Below are 17,413 nucleotides of genomic sequence, written 5' to 3'. Positions count from 1 at the left end.
TAATACTAGATGAGTAATAACTGGAACTAAAAGAGTCAATATGCTCAAATGCACAGATTATTCACAAATGCAAAATTTTATTTTTGATACATCCACATATTTATCCAATTATACAAACTACTTGTGGTCTGTCATCTTTGCTGCAAGTGGATTTCTGAGACCGTTCTGACTGGACTCTGTACACAAATAAATGTTTAACAGAGAATGATTTGTAAACAGCCAGATCTCTCTTGTTTTAGCCAATCACTAAAACGTACCCCACGGGGCAATTATTTACTTGTAACCCAGTTACATAAACACATTTGCAGTGCGCTATATGCATGCAGCTCTAGCACGAGAAAGCTGCCGTGTGTTTAAAGCCGAGTTTAGAAAAGTTCAGATCTTAACATGTCTTAATGGAAATTAAAACATATACCTTAATATATTTAGCATCTTATTCTCCAGTTATGAGATCTTGTTTTATTATTATTGTTAAACTGTTTATTTTTGTAACTATTAACAAAATAGCAAGCTAAACAAGATAGCTATGATTGCTATGTTATTATAGCTGTCCTTAGATTGTTTAACCTACCTGAAACACCAAAACAATTTTAGACTAACCCTTACAAAGCAAAGTTTGTTGATTAACATTAATAATTAAACATCTCACAGCGAGGAGATAACTAGCTAACCATATTATTTAGAACCCCGCCAGCCTAAAAATGTATTGCATCTAATGCAGTCTTATTCTGCGCATGTGTGAATCACATTTCTGTATTTGTGATTATTGGTTCTTTTAGCTCCATATATGGGAATGTTTACCCGAAATACAAAGTTAGGAATTCAAATACCCAAAAATAAAAATAGAAACTCATGCAGTTTTCTTATCCAAGCTCTAAAACACAGGAACAGAGACATTTGTACAATCTAAACAAAACAACAACCAAATTAGTCTGTGTTATTGTGACAAACAAAACCTGAATATCCTTTTAAATATTTCATGAATTATGATGAAAACGATATGTCCTCCCCCGGCCTCTGTGGGGTTTTTGCCGAATCTTGGTGCCTTTCTTTTGCATAACAAAAGACATTAGTGGGAGACAAAAGGACCACCTCCCAATAGGTATAAAAAAAGCTCTGAGTTAATTCAAAGATCTTTCAATATTTAAAAAAAAGAAAAGATCAAGTGACAGTGGGGAGAAAAGAAAGCAGCTTTGAAACACAGATCAGATCCACAGAGAATCTGGAAGCGGGAGTACAGAGATCACAACCCAGTAAAATGTCTGACAGGAGCTGAAACAGACCTTGAAAAGCGTAGAAATTGTATTAGCTGAAACAATGTACGAGCCTCAGTGGGATTTCATAACAGACACCAGGAAAAGAATGACAGATGTGATAGAAATTCATTTAACAGTAATGATAATCAAATTTGTAGGGCTTTTCTCCGCTGAAAGCTTAAACAAAGACCTGGTGTATTAACCAACCGCCGTGATATTAACCACTTCAATATCCCAGTGGTAAGATTGGAGCTCAGCTGAGATGCAGGAATTTAAAATGTTTTGCTATACTTGCTGAAAATCTACAGCAAAAATGGAAGTTCCAAGAAAAAGAAAGAGATAAGATGGAAAAGTTAGTCATACGATGCTTTTCCACAGCTTTCCACTGAAGCTCCTAATTAGTGGAGACATTTTGCTTAGTGGCTTGGCATTTTCGCCACAGGGGGCTGAAAAAGTAGATTGCATTGGACATGCAAGCAGGAGGGCACAACCTAAAAGGCTGAGTCAGGAGTCCACATCCTTTGCATGACTGAGATTTTGTAAAACATTGACCAACAACCTCAGCATGATATTAGAATTCAAGGCAAAAAGGGAATTTATGTCAAACTATTTTAGACAAGGTGAGGAAAATCACCGTTAAAATTAACAGCATAGGGGCAAGAGGTAATGTGCAGAAACAAGCGTTCTTTTAATATATTAATATTTCATGCCTTGCGTCTTGTTTTTACATCACAAGACTCCTTCATCAGTGGCACAGGCCTAAATAGAGATGTTTCATTAGCCCGTTGCTGAGACAAACATATTTGATGGATTAAACAGTCAAATATAACAAGATGCTTGAACTGCTGTCCTGCTTGTTAAGGGAGATCAAAGTGGGGCCTGAGGGTCTGGTAAGTGCGGGGAGTGCGATTGGTTCGACAGAGCTCCAAAAGAACAAGTGCTGGACCAGGAAGATATGACATCAGACGTGAGTACTGCATTCCCTTAGGCCTGTTCTTTTCAAAACCGTCAGCCGTGTCTGCACCAAACGAGTTGCAAGGAGAGGAGGGTGCAAACATCCCTTTGGAGTGATTTTTAAGCTAACAATGAGAAGACACAGTTTGGTAATGTTGCATGATCTTGAGAAATCTGTTTATTTGGCATACATCATTTTCTGCATAATGTGAAAAATGAGGCATGCTATATATAAATTAAGACTCCTACAAAGGACTAGTTTGCCGTCACTTGTATCAAATATCAAGAATATTACAATACAATGCATTACAATAGTTTCAGTAAAAAAAAAAACTAAAAAAAACTTGCAATAAATCTTTGAATGCTTTATTATGTATAAATCTCCTTAATTTGAAATTAGAGCATGAAAATATTTCACTTTCACTTGTACTCACTGCAGGAGTGGCTTTCATGACAATATACTTTGGAAAAAAAAAAAAAAGGCGAAGTTATGCTTGAAATATTTGAAAAGTCCGGCAGATCTACATAAATGTTCTTCTTTGATTCTCTTCAGAATACTTGGGCAACAAAGCAGGTCTCTGTTAGGACGTTAAGTAAAAGGAAGAAAGTTTAAAACAGGCTCCGCTCCACCAGCAGAAGTTACGCTCTGAATTAAGAGGAAGAACCAATTCCCCAGGGGGAACCTACCATACAACGCTGTTGCACCGGTTTTATAATTATGCTGGGTGTGTCGTCTTTGTCGGTGTCCCAACTAGCCAAGTGCTAATTTCTTTAATTAACTTTAATCCACACCTTTGAATGCACAAATGGATGGTTGCATACAGACTCCTTAGAAGTCTTCTTCGCTGATATTAGTCAGCTTCTATTTCCGCTCATTGGGTTGGGCATCAAAACGATCAATTGAAAATAAAATGCTTGAACGATACCAGGAGAACGGAGAAAGTTAGAACCGGTTCTCACTGCCCAACACTATTTAAATCTACTGTATGGGATCTAACGTTCTTTGAACTGCTAGCCCAGCCGATTATTCAGCTAAATAGTAGGGGTGTTTCGATACAACTTATGCTTTTGCATAGGATACAGATATTGAAGTTTTGAGATTGCTCATACCATTGTTGACCTGATAAGATATCAGTTGCCATTATACATGGCTTTATCACACATAATGTAGATTGGAATGTAAGACATGGCTTGAAGAAGTGACATTACTCAAACAGAGAAAATATTCAGCAACAATATACAAGAGAACAACTAAAACCAGTTATCATTGACCAATGGGTTAAATTAACTACAGTAACTTTAAACAGAAGCGGACGGCCTCTATCACCTTGCTATATCAGAGATTAACAGATGCAGGCTGATGGGGGTGGGGTATGGCTCAACGTAGTGAAAGAAAAAGTATCTTTCTCTGGTCGTTTATTTTGCCTCACCTTTAAAAAAGGGAAAAGCAAGACAAAATTCTATAAAACCCTAACTATTAGGGAAAAAGTTGCATTACTAATAAAATAATATTTTTTACTTGTCATTGCATATAGAGAATAATCCTCTATTTGTTCCTCAGTGAGGAAATTCAAAGCACCACTTGCAAATTGACTGGCAAAAGCACTGAAAATTGGTGACTACAATAAAATACATTAGCAATTGTACAATAATATAGGAAAAACTGAACAGCTATGAAAAAATGCCAGATGTAGATTCTACAAAGTGATTTTGTACAACATGTGCAAGCTCAATGAGATAATGGAAAAATGCAAAACAAAGATTATTTATGAAAATCATGCAGAGCCATTCCCTTATCCCACTAAATTAAACAAAATTATTAAAGTGCTTTTGGGCAGTATTTTAAAAAAGTTTATAAAGATTTTTTATTATTATTATTGGACATTAAAAACTGGGATACTATCGACATACTTTTTACACATCTGTTATTTAGTGTGGTTGTCCCATAAAACTCATAATTTCGCTAAGAAGTCACCCGCCACTTCATAGTTTATTACAAAATTTGACTCCATTTCACTTCAGGAAAATCTTTGCTAGAAAAAGAGCTACTTTGGGATACTGCACTTATTCTATTGCGGGGAGAGTGAAAAAGAGGCCTGTTGAATGATGTAAAGATAATTATATGACTATGCTGAAAATATCAGTCTTTTACCAGGTAGAAATTGCATCAGCCCTAACTTCAGCATATTAAGAAGGCGTGGCAGTCTGACAGCTGACAAAGACGCAAATGTAAATGAGAAAGGGGAATAGAAGGGATTCTGCTGCTCATGCAATGATGTATAAACTAAAAATATAGCACTTAATAGATATACAGTAAAAGTAGCTGAATGAAAAATGTCAGCATAACAAAAATCAGTTCGATATGAGAATAATCGCACATTGACAAAATTGAAAAATAAATTAAAACTTGACATGCTAACACAGAGGGAGGATAACCCTGGGCTTTTCATGGGGTGCAATGATACATTCAGCTTATGAGTTGAAATACAATACACAATGCTGGGTTCACAAGAATCAAGAAAGGATTTTAAAATTAACTTTTGGATTTCGGAAGTAGACTAACAGTCTCTCAATGCAAAAATTGTATTTTGAAAAATCTGTAACGCCTGGATCACTCAGCAAGATTTCGAATCAGAATTAGACAGTTTAGGATTAACCTGTTGCATGTAGATGTAATAGGTTTGAACCTACTGTGTGTGGTGTACAGACACATGGCAAGCAAAACACAACACACATGAACAGATTACATTAAGGAAAATCTCTCAAGATCCAATGTGAGTTCAGAGTAAACAAACATGGCAGAGAAGAAGCATTGGTGATAGTATGTGGAATAATTTTAACAGAAAAACAAATTGCAATAAGAAAACAAGTTTGTTTAAGGACTGGAGACAGGGCGAGCGGGGGTTCTGCTAAGAATGAAATACAGCATCTGACATCTTAAATGATTATCTGTTTAATAAGTGAGGATACTGATTGCATATGTTACAGTTTGCCAACTGATGTTTAGAAAAAAAGGCACTCAAAAGGGACTCAATTTATTATAAATCTATTCAATTTATTGTAGTATGAGTTTGCTTCTGGGCCGTAAAATAATTGCTACCTTATGAAGAGATTTTCATCAAAGTGCTGTACAAGTAGGTCAAACAGACATTAAAAACAAATAAAAGGATAGTTCAACGCAACTCATGACACATAAAGGGAAAACGAGTGGGTCCTTAGCTTCGCTATATAAAATATACATAGCATGCCTGTTACAGACCCAGAGGATGACTGTTACTAAGATTAGGTGCTCATAAATTAAAACACTCGCTTTATGATCAGTTGTTTTCCTGTCCTTAGGCAAAATCATAAGGTCAATTCCCTGAGTACTGAATGCAGGAGAATGTACATACATGTTGACAAGATAATTTAAATAAGGGGCAAGTCCATTAAAACCTTTGTAGGTTAAGTAAGTTGTCTTTTTTACTAAGTGAGATAATTATCCAATGTTTGCAACAACAGGTGGGGGAGGAGGAGGAGGCAATACTTTATGTTTCATACAGTAAGAGATAAATCAGGTGACTGAATCTTTCTCTGGTATAAGAGGACAACAAATTGTAGAAAGAAAACAGGCATTTTTTGTGGTTTTACATTTTGATACCTTTTATACCACAGCAGGATTATGCCTCTTCAATGCTAAGAAGAAATTCTTTAAAACATTTTTTGGAGTTAGTAAAGCTTTTTTTTTCTGTAAAACCTTCTCTTCATTACTGGTTTCACTATACAAAACTCAAAATATAAATCCTCTCTTATGGCATGGATGTATCGTCACAACCCTATTTATCAGTATGGAAGAAGATACTCATTTTGTCTGATTCTGTAACAGAACTAATCAAGGACTTCCTCTAAAGCAGGCTATAAGCAAACAAAAAAGAGAGATGGGGTGGGAACATCAGCTGTGGAGCTGCACAGATGCAATGACTTGACCTTCCAAATATTTCCTGTAATGTGCTTAAATCCACAAAAGAATGCATGAATGTGTCTGAGAAAAAAAAAATATTACCACCGACCTTGCACAAAGCGTGACCAATCCATTCAACTTCTGCTTGAAAAACAGACTGGAGTGGAGAAAATTAGCATCTGCTGTATCCCACCCTCTTGTTATATGTGTGGACCACTCGGTGGGCATATGATATCACACGCGGGCTGTTTCTGAGAGACATAAACAAGGGAGGCAAGAAAAGAGAGGAAGTCGTGAGAGAGGGGAGGAGACGGAGGCTTTTGTCCCTGCATTTCTCACGGTTGGCATCGGAAACAGTCAGATGCTGTCAATCACAAGTGAAGCTTAGAGAATGCACTGGCCTGTTTGTCTAATGAAAAAGGTCAAAGGTTGGGCTGAGAGTAGAGGGGGTAAGCAAAGCATTACCCAAACTGTCACATTTGCACTGCCAAGAGAGACCACCAAAAGGCCCATGGTGTTATAGTATAAGCTGAGCAAAGAATTATTTTGATTACACATAGTGACACCCGCTTTCATGTAATGATCTGTGCTTTCATCTGGCCACTCAGTGGCATTACTTCTCCTGATTGCTGCCTTTTGTCATGCATATGTGCACTTGTAAGCGATTAGAAAGGCAGACAAAGGCAAAGAAATGTATGTTCCCCTAGAGTGTTGTACCTGGGGAAATCAAGGTTCTCTAATCCACCACATCAAATTACAAAAACAATGTTTCTCTTTCCGACACAGAGAAGAAATCAGCTTACTGGAGACAGCTGGGTATAACACAGTTTTTTCCAGCAAACCTAACTATGATTACATACACAGATTGACCAGCTCGCAGATGTCTTCGAATTTTTTTTTGTCCTACTTCTGCCTTTCAAAAAAATAAAGTAAAGTAAACACACAGTTTTCTATTAAATATTTGTTTAATTAAAACCAACCTGTTCATATTTGACCAAACAAATGGTTGTCCCACCCTAAATAGCAAAAGCTACAAACAAGTGATTCCAAATAGCTGATTGTATTGCATAGTCGTCTGTTCTTCATAGCATTGTTCACATTTGGCCAAATTGGAGGGTTTTTTAAGTACGAAAAAATTGTCTATCAGACCATGCTGCAGCATCTCCACCAGATTTCAGTATAGACTAATTTGGCCATGATTTTTATTCCTGGACCCATTACAGCCCAATGATAATTATTTACCATAAATGTTTAGAAACCAGTTAAAATGGTGAGTCAGTTAATATTGTGTATAACAGGATGTTTACCTTGGAAAATATTTTACCCTTTTTACCAATAGACTGAATATTTCTTTAACGGTATTGGGGAATCATGATATTTATCTTGGGGGGGAAAAAAAATATATAGCTTTTTTTGGTATTGGTATTTTTCGTGCATTTCTCCAGTAGAGGCTCTTATCTGGCCTTCTTCTTTTCCAAATTGTTTAATCTTAAACCCTGAGCAGGAGGAAACAGACCCAGTATTCTCAATTCAATGATCCTTCTGCAGGTTCATCTATAGAAACCTTGCTTCAGTTTTTACTTCCGTTGGATCAGGGGTGTAAAAGTGAAGGTTGATGCTCTGGAAACTTGTCTCCCTAGTCCTACAATCCTGAAGCAAATGGGTGAATTTCCTCATCAGCATAAAGTCAGGTTTTCAAAAATCCTGATAAGGACATAATTATCTAAATCAGATGTGTTAGAGCTGAGGCATATCTTAAAGTTTCAGGACACTGGCTGTGGAGGACTAGAGTTTGACACCTGTGCTGTAGAATGTCAAGTTTGATCATCTTCTCAGCTCTAATTTTGGTAGACATGTGATTCCTGAGAAGGGCCACCGCTGCTTTTCTATCTTTTCACACTGGCTCTGGCTTTCCTTGGGAGTCTTAAAGCCTTAGAAATGTCTTGATCACAATTTCTAGGCTGACTTTGATTCTCATCACGTTGCATTTCTTTTTTGCTTTATTGTCTTTATTGTTTTCACTCTGTATCAATTTAAACTTCTTAATTCTGCTGATCTGCCAGTATAAACCAAAAAAATTGAGCGTTGCTTTCAATAACAGCAGTTAATATATCATTTAACAATGGAACCATTCTTTATGAAATGGGAATGGTTGGTAAGTGTAGCTATTTTCACCTTTTTATGCATTAAATCATGAAGCAACTTTATGGTATAACCAAAGTGAAAAGGTAAATCTGCTATAAGGCAGCAAATCCTTTTTTAACTCTGTTTTATATAGAAAAGGACAATGAACCAATCATTTTGGTGTAATGTAAAATTGTGTTATTAATATGTTAGCTTTAGGTCATTGATGCCTTAAATTCAACAAAGAACAGAAACAAACCATATATTTAATATGTCATGCAAAACTACATTTTCTTGTGTTTTATTGGAAAATATTAGAGGGGCTCTACCAAAATAGAAGATTATAAATTATTCATGTGGAATATTACAACTACTTGCAACAGCCCACTAACTGCTCTTTGATGCATAGACAAAAAAGTTTCAATATTTCAACTTTAAAATTAAGAAAATTAAAAAAGTTTGGACTGTGCAAAAAAAAGCTAGAAGATTGGGTTTGTAGATTATAAGGGAGGGTCATGATATTTATTTATCTACATTTTTCAGATATTTTTTTTTTTACTAAAATCTTTTTTTAGGGAGAAATTTATGAAAAAAAAGTAAAACTTAAAAAAAAAGAGGAAATATATTGATTTAATGGGTGTGACGAAAGAGGCAGGAAAAGGTAACATTTCCAATTGCTGGAATTAGGAAAACTGGAAGTAGTTGCGGAGGGGCAGAAATTAGCACACATATAAATCATTGATAGTTTTGTTTTCGTGTTTTTGCAAATTCATATATTTTCTTGAACATATTCCAGTTCAAAACATTTTAAGACTGAAATAAAAAAAAAGGTTTTTAAATGTGACTTCATGAAATGAACACTGAGCTCATAATTTATGAGGCTGTTGAGTATGTAGAAATCTGCCTGCAAGTAACTTTGGGTGTTTTTTTTCTTCCTTCTTCAAGTACAGTTCCAAGATTTTCTGGTACAAAACTATTACAATAGCTGTCAAATAAAAGGTAGGTGGCTATCATCAGGTAGTTGTCAGTCATTGCATGGAAAACTAGATGAGATATTAAAAGTCAGATTAGGTATCATCATCATTTCAACCTTTTTGAAACAAACCTAAAAATGTGGTATCCTGTTTTTCAGTCATTCTGAGTGGACATCTTGTAACACCATCTTCCATCTGGATTACTGCTGCAAATCTCTTGAGGCCCTGCTATTCTTACAATTGATAAAAGTTAAATTTGTGGTGCTTGTAGCTGTTGTGACAGCATATTATTCTCATGTTAGCTGTGGATCTCTCTAGCTCTTACACAGGTTTGCAAGGCAATGTATATTAGAAAAAAAACAGCAATGTGAATTCCTTCTAACATCTTTCTGCTGATAAAAAAAAGCATTGCAGCAGTATATATACACATATATAAAACTTGTGTCATGTTGATTTCAACATATGATCAGAAACCAGATTATCCTGTCGCTGCTGTCCATTTATAGTGGCTGTAACCATTGTTAAAGGTAAAACCTGGGGGTTACTAAAATCAAACCCTGTCATATTTCTGTCAAAGAATGTTGCAGAAGGCACCAAGACTGTAATTCAGATATGACACCAAAATATTCAGCTGCCACTAGATAAACAGAGTGCCATCTATGTGTGAAAAGGGCTTTAGAAAAAAAATAAAGCGACTTGACTTGGGTAAATATATATGTGCAATATCTGACGTGGAATCACCAACTTTCCGCTCTGACAAAAACCTTATTTTTTGCCAAATAAACCAAGAGTGATACCAACTGCCTTTATAGGCATTTTGGGTAAACCAAACTAAACAATGGGTAAAATCACAGCAGTAGGATTCAAAGTCCAGTGGGAAAGTCCCGCAGTCTGCGAGAGCCACTGCTGGCGCCTTGGCTTCTATCATTGAGGAGATACGAGATAATTGAAGCCTAAGTGGTTGAAGTGAATCAGATGACTGGCTTATAGTAAAAGGCAGAAGTAACTCAAAAGTATGAAGCTCTGAAACTAATGGAATTGTCAGGAAAGCCTTCAGAGTTAAAAGTAAATAACTAAATGACTTCAATGTGACAACTGCAATTTGATTTTCTTAACCAGTTTAATCTGATGCTTTCTTTACTAAACTAAAAAATACCTTGGAAGGTTTAATGTAAGGCTGGACGATATGGCAAAAACTTCATTTCATTTTTATGCCAAGTCAATAAATCTTCTCCAATATAACATTTTAGAAACTATGTTCAAAGAAACAAACATCTATCGTCTTTAGCTGTAAGCTCAACAGATTAAATACACATTTAACCAGGTGATTATCTTTCCCCATTATATCACTGTCCATGGCTTCTTGCCTCTTCAGTTTCTTTGTCACTGCCTCCTTTATTTTTTCATAATTAACTGTAATATGTTGAAGACAACAAACACACCTAAGCCTAAAAGACTTTGTTCCCAAATGGCAATAAATGAGCAAACAACTCATAAGAGGCTCTGAAGCTACAATCTAAAGGACCCCAATGAATTCTCACAAAGCCTTTTTGTTAAGCTTTGTTTGTCTTTCAGTAATAGAACCTGCTGTCGTCTTGACTTATGGTTTACATTTTTTTTTAAACTTGCTTTATTTTGCATCTCTCATCTTTAGTCTGAAAAAAAAAACTGATCCAGGCCTTATTTTTCTAACCTGGGCACAGCAACTGTTGACATCACTAGTGACATTTGAACCAAACCTTCATCTCAGCAAGGATCAACCTAAATTAAATGAATCAAATCATTCATCCAATAATATCACAGAATGGCTTCCTGTCAGTGGTGACAAGCTCAAGCTCTCCTATTGAAAGGCTGCACTCAGCTTTTTCACGCTGACTAACTTTAAGCTGCACCACCAGCTGTTGCTAATCGAGCAACATGCTTTTAACAATGTGGTCTGGTCTGGGTGGGGGGCCAGGCTCGAAGCAGGAATGAGATGGGTTGGTGTTGTGGTGTCACCACCGCCACACCTAAACATGCCCATCTAAATTGTGTCCAATCACAGTACAGTAGACTGAAACTCAGGGGAAAAAAAAGGTGATCCCTTGACGTTGTGTCAAGAAAAAGCAGCGAAACCCTCCAAGACAGCATTGAGAGACAGTGAGGTAGTTATTTGTTGTGGAAGTGATAAAATGTCTATGTTGCCACAGATAATGCAGCAGCCATAAGTAAAGAGTCAACGGGCTTTGGCATTAGATTAATTAATTAATTAATTAATATTTTAACGGTAGGTGCAATATTTATTCTAAGTATCGCATCAACAAAGATTGATGAAAAGCTGGAGTTGGTTTTTACTACCTGTTTATCACAGCCATGTGTGATGACTTTGTTATTTGCTTGGTGCTTGGTTAATTCCAGGGGGTTAATGTACTTAAAACCAAATGGAAAAACTGAAAATTCACATATCCCTTTTTTTCAAACTTGCAAAAGTTGGCTCAAATTTCGCACCTCAGTTGAATGGAGACACGGCTTTTGATTCCTTTTACACTATTTGTAGATTGAACATACCAAATCTGCACTGTTCTTTCCACAGTAATAACTTCCATACCGAGGACTGTTGTCATCACAATCTATTTGTAAATCCAGCATGTTCAATTATAGGTAGAGTTTGAGAGCACCTCGAAATACACTGTGGTATTTTGTACTAAATATAGGCCTTCCTGTCATATGCGCCCTCTTGCTCTGCCTCAACTTCACCAACAAAGTGTGTTGTTGTCATTGTGACCTGATGCCCTGTGGGTAAAGAAAAGAGAATGGATTTTTGAGTTTTTGACTGCGCAGTCACCTGTCAAAGCTGGTCAATCTTAAAATAGGTTGATTCCGGTCACAAAGCGATTTCTCTGTGATTTCTGTCTTATTTTCACCAGCAGGTAAGGACCATGAGTCAAAAAGATGTTTCTTTTTAGTTTTTCATGACTGAAGTCCAAGAGATACACCCATTGGTGTCTTCTGCGTTACAGTGTTTGACTTCATGTAGGCCTACCTTTAAGACCAGAGGAATAAAACTGACATACTTAAAGAGCAAAAATAAGTCCTAGGTTTATGCAGCTCTGATTATAATAACTTGGCCACTCTACGGTAAAACAGATGATTGTACTTCCCCTGATTGCTCCACAGCCTGAGTAAATTTTCATAAAATGAAGAATAAAGAGAGGAGGAGGGGGGAATGTTCCTCATTTCCACAACACTATAAATAGCACCAACATGCCATCCATTAAGTTTGCATAGACTTCCTTTTTAAAACTCAAAAAGGCAGACTCCTGCAGGTACAGGAACTTCCACGGAGGGGGGCCACTTCACTGGGCGTCACAATTGATTACAACATCTGTGCAATGACTATTACTGTTGCCATGGTGACACAAGTGATTGATGGCTTTGTTAAGAGGAATAGTTACAGATCATTAAACTTTTGTAATAGTGCATGGCAGTCATCTCAATAACTGGGGACAAAGCAATTACCAAGTCATTAAAAAAGGAATAGACTAATGCAACAAAGTGCACACTATTATGAGTGACATGGCTCTAGATCAGGCTGTGTAACAGTTTTCCTAACACAAAAAGGGCATTTTTCCATTTCCATCTACAGTTACGTTAATGTCGATTTACAGTGCCTTCACACTAAACCTTTTGAACAGTTTTATTTGTGCAAGAGTTTAGCTTCTGGAGCAGATCACAGTGGTGTGTCCCTATAACAACCAGAGAACTGTAACCTCGCACAGATACAACTGTAGGTCTAGTCATGATCATTGATCATTATCTGGACCATTCACACACAGTGAATGTGTGCCAGGTACAGGCAAACCAAAAACAGGAAAAAAAAAATGATGGGATGTTGGAGCAGCTTAGTTGAGCGACAGAAGAAGAAGAAAAGCTCTGTGAGCAGAAGTTGAGAATGACCTATACCTATATATAATCCAAGACTGACTTTCAAGGTCTTCCATTTATCATGAATGGCATTGAAAGCTACAGCCATTTCTGTATCTTGTATCATTTCATCTTAAATCATGGATACTCTAATAGCATCAACTTGGATTTAATTATCCACAGGGTCTACATTCAGTTAAATCTTGATAATGATTAGATGTCTGACTCAAGAATCTTTGTTCAAAGGAAAACCATCCCGCTCTGTACCAGTAAGCCAGAGGCAGTGCAAAGCAGTGCTGCCAATGATTGAGAGAACTCAAAATTCAAATGAGAGGGGGAAAGGAGATGGAGCGAAACAGATATGCTGTTGTTTCTAGAGAGGGTAGCATGGCGCACATGGTAAGCTCACTCAACACACAATAGGGCACACACAAAGATATATACATGTGCATACACAGCAGCACCACTCAATCATCCCAGTTGAGGGCCAATCCATCTATTGCTGGTTGACTGAGATCCAATCACCATTCCCAACAGGGCCACAATGAAAGAATGGCAGACAGCCTGTGAAGAAGCCCACTCTCTCACAGCAGATTGATGGGACAAATCTTGGGGCAGTTCATGAGGCATTTCATATCAAAAGAAAACATACTGATAAAAACATAAAAAAAAATACAAGACTTTAACCTTACCTTACTATTATGCTTTGAAAATAAGGTATTTCAGCAGTACGACCATTGGAAAGTTATCAGAATGCATCAAATACTTCTGTGTTTAGCCTTTTTCTCTGTTTTTTTACACAAAACTTGGAGTTTTAGTTGGTCATAATGCATAAAATACAAAAAAGCATCTCACACTAATCAACATGAAACATGTCTTTACAAAAGTGTAGAGGTAAAAAAGGCTAATAAGAAACTCATGTTGTAAAAGTATTAAAATGTGTATTCTATAGATACAGACTAATCAGAGTGCTGTTGCTGGAAAGAAATTGAAAGATAGAGTATTTTTTATTCTTGTTCATGCTGTTTTCGTAAGTAATACCAGCTGAGATTGAATATCAGACCCCAGAAAAAGCAAAAAAATAAGTATATGTAATCATCAGGCTGTATTTACTAGAGATCACATACCTTTACCATAACTCTGAGATATCCAGCAGCTTGAGAGCATTTGAAGAGCTAACACGTTCCATGACAGACAGCTGCAAAGCAACAACAACAAAAAATAGATCTTAGATACTTCTGTTTAATGCATTCACACTTCCCGTTTTCTGCTCATTTCAAATTTCATTTTACATCTGAAAGTTCTTTCAGTAGAAATTTCTACATCATAAAAAGTTTTCTAATAAAGCACATCAGTGTGGTATGTTCACTGACTGAAATATAAGACAACTTAAGATTTCTAGTTTCCAATCGACCACTGGTCAAAGTTATTAGACTCAATTTTCTTTTTTTTTTTTTTTAACCATGACAGACCAGATTAGATCCAGTATTTCTGCGTACAACACCCCAAGTCCGTCACCCCCATCTCACCATCACTTAAGAACAGAACAGAGGCTTCATCGGTATACCTCAAATTGGGAAAGAAACTTTATTTATGGCAGAAGCGCATCAATGATGCCCCCAGTTGCTGTCCAAATAGTGGCGTCAGTAAGGAAGGAGCTAACATCAGGAAGCAGTATGCTTCCAAGAGCTGATGCGTTTAGCATAAGCTGTTTTTTTTCCAATCCAACTGAAAAACTAATTTTAAGCTTTTTTAAAAAGTTCACATAAAAGGACATGCAAATTTGCTTTTTCTATTTGGTCTGAAGCAAATTAACCAAGTATCTCAAAGTATAATGTCATAATACTTCGTCGTCCACATTACGTCACCAAGCATGGCTGTAATAAACAGGAAATAGAGGCTGCAATCTAGCACTGACTGCAGATCAACTATGGAGGAAAGTATTAATGGATGTATTGCTATCGGGTAGGTTGTTCTTACGTTAACATTTCAGCTAGCAATGATGATGTTGCTTCCAGCCAATAATAGGAACATCCAGGAAGAGGCACAAGCTCAAGCAGCTGATCATTCATGTGAGGTAAAAATTTGCTGCCTTTTATTACAGTGACTATAATTTGTGTCATTTTGTTTTAGTAGATTTTTAAAAAAAATTTCAGAACACTGTAGTGCCAGTTCAACCGGCATCATTAATGTGCGTTTCCACCACGTAACGAAGTCCATAAGGATTATGAGTGTCTGGATTCAGCACAGCAGCCAGGAGCTTCTTCCTACCCTGGATAGTGTTCCTAATCTTAGTCCCACAATAAGTGAAGCGACAGGAGCTAGAAACATGAAATAGAAGATAGCATTTGATGTATTCAGGTCTAACTAGAGACACCTGGAATGCTCAGATGATTTAGAAACTGGATGTGTCATCATAAAAACAACAGATAAAAGAAAAATAGCTAAAATTTAAGTTTTCACTGGAACCATTGATGGTTGGCAGATATATTAATGGATAAAATGATCCTGACATAAGCTAAAAAAATGTTTTACATGTAAAGACTCTAAGGGTAATTCATTTTTGGACTAAATGGATTATACTCTTGAAAGAATTGATCAAAGTGGCTGCAGTGATTGTTTAACAGAGCCTGTAGGAGAAGTCCTTGAGAAAATCCCAGAGTGTTGAAATAGACTTTTTTTTTTTGATAAAACCAACATTTTAATTGCACCTTGCCACAAATTTTGTAGTTCTGACTCGGTCACATAACTCAACCAAAGTGTTTCTGTGAATCTAATCACTAGTGAGCTGGAAAGATTCAGCAAATAACTATTCTTACACATCCGCCTTTCCAGTGCATTAATGAGTCCTAATGTGGGAGTGTGAGAAAGCTGCTTAGCAGACAAATATACGAGGTGGTGCTGGCCCCGCTTACAGTATTCAGTCTGTGTTTTCTGTCATTTTCCTTCAGAAATTCAACCAGATACATCTGCTGCACACACTAATTGCTAACACATGGTGCAGCACTCTTCAGCTATAACTTTGCTTCTGGTTGCAAAGTGAAACAAAAACCACAGTTTTTTCTGTGTGTCAAAGTTGATTAACAGCGCAACCTTAAATCTGCTCAAAGGGGCGCTCTGACAAACTCAGAGAGGCACACTGTGAGGCTGTCAGAACAAATTTTAATATTCAAATTTCAATCTAGTGCAAAACTGTATTTGAAATTAAACCATCTCACCAAACCCATTAGATCGCTTTGTAAGAATGCAGGAATCCCAATTGACTCTATTGCAATCTGGCAGCCATTTATGACAACTGATTCCTACATGCGACAGGAAAAAATAAGCAGGAAAAAGTCGAACCCTTGAAGAAAATGAACAATGAAAGGCAACTATATTAAATGCTGTCCATTAGGAAACGACTGTCACTATGGGTATCTAACTTCCCTAAGAGGTACAAGTACTTTTTTATGAAGAAAATCAAAGCAATTCCAGACTTAACTTTATACAATACTTAAAGTCTATACTATTTCAAAGATGGCAAAGATTTCTACAGGTTGGCAGGCTACATGTATAGAACCTTTATAAACAAAAAATGACAAAGCAGGGAGGGAAAGAACAAAGGAAGAAATAACGGAGGATGTTAAGAAGAAATAGAAGACGTCAACAAGGAAGCACAGAAAGGAATGACATGACTAGCGAAGGAAGACAGGAATAAGAGAAAAGAAACGAAAGAAAACAAGAACATATGGAAAAAGACAAGAAACAATGGCAAACAAAAGGGAAGAAAGGACAGAAAAGAAAAGATGGAAGGATGCAAGCAATAAAAGGAAGGACAGATATAAAGGAAAAGGGAAATAGAAGATGGAAGAAAAAATAAATAAAGGTTAAAGAAGGAAAAAAAGATAAAGGAAGACAAAATCAAGAACGATGTAGATAGAAAAGACACAAACGAGTAAAGATATGAGGACATAACGTAAGAAAATAAAAAGAAAAGCAGGAAAGAGGAAGGAACTAAATAAATTCAAGAGGAGGATGGAAGAAAATCAGGACAAAGCAAGAAAAAGCAAGGATATAAAGGGACTGGGAAGTAAAAAAAAAAAAAGATACCCAAGGATACAGGGATAAAAAATTCTAACATTTCTAAAAATATATATGTATCTGCTGCTGTTTACTTATCAATATCCAGACTGGGAAATATAGAAACACACTAAATGCCATATGGCATAGGAAACATTTTGCATTATTAATAAAGGATCAAGCTTATGTGGGTCCACCAACAA

The 17,413-nt window shown here is 36.5% G+C and overlaps 1 protein-coding gene across 4 annotated transcripts in view; it reads right to left on the bottom strand.

The window, feature by feature from the left end:
- LOC107085934 (receptor-type tyrosine-protein phosphatase F-like) overlaps positions 1-17,413 on the bottom strand; it is a 264,502-nt gene that overhangs the window by 203,730 nt on the left and 43,359 nt on the right. Inside the window, exons 2-3 of one of the 4 annotated variants that reach the window (XM_015376596.1) lie at positions 14,279-14,349; positions 6,260-6,401 (exon numbers count right to left, since the gene is read on the bottom strand). The exons of 1 other annotated variant lie outside the window; for it this stretch is intronic. The gene's annotated coding sequence lies outside the window, so the exon portion shown is untranslated. The remainder of the gene's footprint in view (positions 1-6,259; positions 6,402-14,278; positions 14,350-17,413) is intronic. 2 more of the 4 variants (XM_015376598.1, XM_015376597.1) reach the window with 2 other exon arrangements.

This window comes from Cyprinodon variegatus, unplaced genomic scaffold (genome assembly GCF_000732505.1).
Source record: "Cyprinodon variegatus isolate N-32 unplaced genomic scaffold, C_variegatus-1.0 Scaffold137, whole genome shotgun sequence".
Taxonomy (NCBI): Eukaryota; Metazoa; Chordata; class Actinopteri; order Cyprinodontiformes; family Cyprinodontidae; genus Cyprinodon; species Cyprinodon variegatus.
Note: the sequence above shows the minus strand (reverse complement) of the source record. Positions and strands in the feature narration are given on the sequence as shown.